The sequence below is a fragment of the Triticum dicoccoides genome, chromosome 5A, assembly GCF_002162155.2.
Source record: "Triticum dicoccoides isolate Atlit2015 ecotype Zavitan chromosome 5A, WEW_v2.0, whole genome shotgun sequence".
Taxonomy (NCBI): domain Eukaryota; kingdom Viridiplantae; phylum Streptophyta; class Magnoliopsida; order Poales; family Poaceae; genus Triticum; species Triticum dicoccoides.
This window is the reverse complement of record NC_041388.1, coordinates 452,464,478-452,468,776: the sequence shown is the minus strand read 5'-3', so window position 1 is coordinate 452,468,776 and position 4,299 is coordinate 452,464,478.

The window sequence follows — 4,299 nt, the reverse complement described above, 5'->3', positions numbered from 1 at the left end:
GTGTGTCGCCATTTCAGTTCTGAAAAAATCAAAAGAAAATGATAAAAACTTCAAAAAATAAAATCCTTCGAGAGGTAGTTATATTACTACATCTACTAGTTAGGAAAATTTGAAAACTTAAATTTGGACATGTTTTGCAAAAAGTGTAGGGAAAATGTAAAACAGCTATGACTTTTGCATACGATGTCGGGAAAACGTATAATATATAAAAAAATTCAGCACGAAAATCCGCATCCGATGGAGACCGCCTACGGCCTGTTTGCAATTTTTTAGAATCCTCAAATTCGAAAAGGAAAAAAAGATATGGTCAAATTTAAGTTTTTTTAAATTTTTTTGTTAAATCTGGTCAAACTACTTATTCAAGAAGTATTAATGTTACTACATAATTATTCAAGAATATTAGTGTTACTAAATAATTATTTCAATTTTTTGAATTTTGGTTAAATCTGGTCAAACTATGGTCAAACTATGGTCAAACTTATTCAAGAAATATTAGTGTTACTAAATAATTACTGTTTTTTAGAATAATAGTTTCAAACTCAAACAGTGAAATGTGTGACTTCATGCTCAAGCTAAACTCCTGAGGTTAATAGGATTGGCATCTTACTATTGTCAGGAAAACAACAAGTGCAGACTTGGAAATGAAGGAGAATAGAACCCGAAAGTTAAGCGTGCTTGGGCTGGAGTAGTGAGAGGGATGGGTGACCGGTCGGGAAGTTAGATGATTTGGAATGAGTGATCAACACTTTAGCAGTTAAGAGAGGTGATTAGAGACTAAATCACCAAATAATTCAGAAAAACTAAAAATCAAAAAAATAAAAATAAAAAAAATTCCAAAATTTTCAAAAAAAATTCAAAAAAATTCAAAAAAAAAACCTTTAGTACCGGTTGGTAACACCAACCGGTACTAAAGGTCCCCCATACCAGGGCGCGAGGTCACGCCACATGGTGGCACTTTAGCGCCGGTTCGTGCCGAATCGGTACTAAAGGGGGGAGGGCATTAGTGCCAGTTATGGAACCGGCACTAAAGGCCCTTACGAACCGGTTTTAAAGCTCCGTTTTCTACTAGTGTATCTATATTTCTCGAGATGTTGATGAAAATCTCTTTCCATTCGGCAAGCTTCATCCAAATGCAGGAGCTCTCCTCCGTGCTGAAATATCCCTTCTTCCAGATCACGGGGGTGATTTAAATAATGTTGACCTTGTGAAAAATTCCAATGAAAATTGTGATTCTGCAGATTTTGGTCGTCATTTTATGTGTACAGATCAGGACAAGACAAGCACGGGATCCCATGTTGATCCTGCTGGCAGCGGCGCTGGATCCCAAGCCGATCCTCGCGTCAGCGCATCTGTCCCTGGCGGCGCGCGATCCCAGGAGGCTCGCTCTCCTCTGCATGCGTCTCGAGCACGGGTGGCCGACCAGGTGGACCCCGCCTGTCTCGCTCCGCGGTTGGACGAGGCCGCCAGCCCAGGCGCGGGTGCATGCGCGCGCGTGGCCGACAGCCCCACCAGGTGGAGCCCGCTAGTCCAGGCGTGGGCGAGCGCCTATCATCGCAGGGCGCGGGCGAGCGCTTATCGCCGCACGGCACGGACGAGCGCTTATCACCGCGGGCGAGCGCGTCCCTATCACCGAGCGCCGCTTGTCCGCAGGATGATGTGGCGGCTGCAGCTGGCGACAGGGGGACAGGCACAGCACCCGGTGCAGAATCTTTTTTGGATCTGGCGCTGGGATCGTCTGTGGATCATTCTGCGTCTACATCAACAACTCTATCTCCGGCTCCTTATCGTCACACCAGGTCATAGTCAGGTATCGACAAAAATAAAGAGTATAAGGATGGTACGGTACGGTATGACAGAGGCAAACGTGTTTTTCTTAGTACTGTTGGTGAACCAAATAATTTGCATGATGCTCTAGCACATAAAGATTGGAAGGAGGCTATGGATATAGAATATGATGCACTCATGAAAAATAGAACTTGGCACTTAGTACCTTCAAAGCAAGGTAGCAATGTTATAGACTGCAAATGGGTATATAAGATAAAAAGAAAATCTGATGGAAGTATAGACAGATACAAGGCTAGATTGGCCGCCAAAGGTTTTAAGCAGAGATTTGGTATTGATTATGAAGATACTTTTAGTCATGTTGTTAAGGCAGCTACTATTCGACTTGTATTATCTATTGCTATTTCCAGAGGATGGAGTTTACGGCAGCTAGATGTTCAGAACGCGTTTCTTCATGGTGTTCTTGAGGAAGAAGTGTTCATGTGGCAGCCACCTGGATATGAGAATCGAAGCACACCACATTATGTCTGTAAGTTGGATAAAGCTTTGTATGGTCTGAAACAAGCCCCAAGAGCTTGGTACTCAAGATTGAGCATGCAGTTGCAACAACTTGGATTTACACCATCCAAAGCTGATACTTCATTGTTCTTTTATCATAAAGACAAGATCACTATATTTGTACTTGTTTATGTTGATGATATAATTGTTGCAAGCTCAAGTTCAGATGCTACCACTTGTTTGCTCAAAGATCTCAAGTTGGAATTTGCTCTCAAGGACTTGGGTGATCTTCACTACTTTCTTGGCATAGAGGTCAAACGAGTCAAAGATGGTATTCTTCTTACGCAGAAAAAGTACACTGCTGATATACTCAAGAGAGTAGGGCTACACAATTGTAAACCTATGAGTACACCAATTTTCACTTCTGAAAAACTTACACTTGAGAGTGGGAAAGCACTTGGATCAGAAGATGCAACAAATTATAGAAGTGTTGTGGGTGCTTTACAATATCTGACTCTTACACGTCCTGATATTTCTTACTCTACGAATAAGGTATGTCAGTATTTACATGCACCTAGAACAACTCACTGGACTACAGTTAAGAGGATTTTAAGGTATCTTAAGTTTTGTGGAGGACTTGGACTTCAGATTACCAAGTCTCCATCTCTGCTTGTTACTGCTTATTCTGATGCAGACTGGGCAGGGTGTGCTGATGATAGAAGGTCTACAGGTGGTTTTGCTGTGTTTCTGGGAACTAATCTCATATCATGGAGTGCAAGAAAACAGGCTACTGTCTCAAGGTCAAGTACAGAGGCTGAGTATATAACTTTGGCAAATGCTACAGCAGAAGTAATGTGGATATAGACATTGCTCTATGAACTTGGAATCAAGGATCCACAAGCTGCTAGATTATGGTGTGATAATATTGGAGCAACTTATCTTTCAGCTAATCCTGTTTTTCATGCACGCACCAAACGTATTGAAGTTGATTTCCACTTTGTCAGAGAAAGAGTAGCTCGAAAGCTACTTGATATTCGGTTTATACCTACTGGGAATCAACTTGCTGATGGCTTCACAAAACCTCTCACTATGAGGAGGTTGGATGAGTTCAAGTATAATCTTAACCTTGCACAAGTTTCCTGAGGTTTAGATTGAGGGGGAGTGTTAGAAGATATTGTGTAGAGATAGGAAAGCTGTTTAACTTGTATCTCTTTCTATCTCTTCTTCTGTTTTATCTCTCTCAACCTCCTGTAACAGTCACGATCGATCTCCTCTCGATCGTTCTTGTAAGCCACGGCATATAGCATATGTATACAACCGCGGCCCGAGCAAAGGGTTCAACACTTCCTTAAACCTTTTACACTGTGATGCCTCACGCTTGAAAAAAAATAAAGAAATGGTGTAGGTTACTGGGATCCAGAGACGAGAGTAGCTGGCTTGAAACGAGGCATGGGCTTTGTTCTGATGCTCCAATGGTGTATTTGTAGTAGGAAGCTGGGGATGCAACTCGCTGTGTAATCAACTACCCTTGCTCATGTCACCATCAAACTTTTGGTACCTCGCGTGATAAAGCATATGTTGGAGAAAAGAATTCGACATGTGGAGTGAGCACTATAAGAATGTTGGCAGTGGAACTAAGCAAGGAACTTATGGCCAAGTATATATATTCAATTTAAATGAGGTCACAAAGGGCCCCTGTCCCAGGGCTAGGATTCGTTCTTTTGGGTTGGGGTCCCAAATTGCCTTTAATCAAGTTGTAAAGCTCATGATCGATGGCTTAACAAAATGTTTTCTCCAAAGCAACGAGACCGGACAGCTTTCCTCAGCGGCCTCCGGCCCGGCCGTGTGATTCATGCCCAAAATTCCAAAGGTTGCAGTTAGCGCGTCTCTGTTTCTTCTTCTTTTCTCCGCTGCTTTGTGTTGCTGTAGGTGAGATCCGTATAGCTTTGCCTCTCCTCCGTGCTGTTTGCTGCTCGCTCGTCTACCTGTACAAAATAGAAGCGATCTCTGTGATAGATC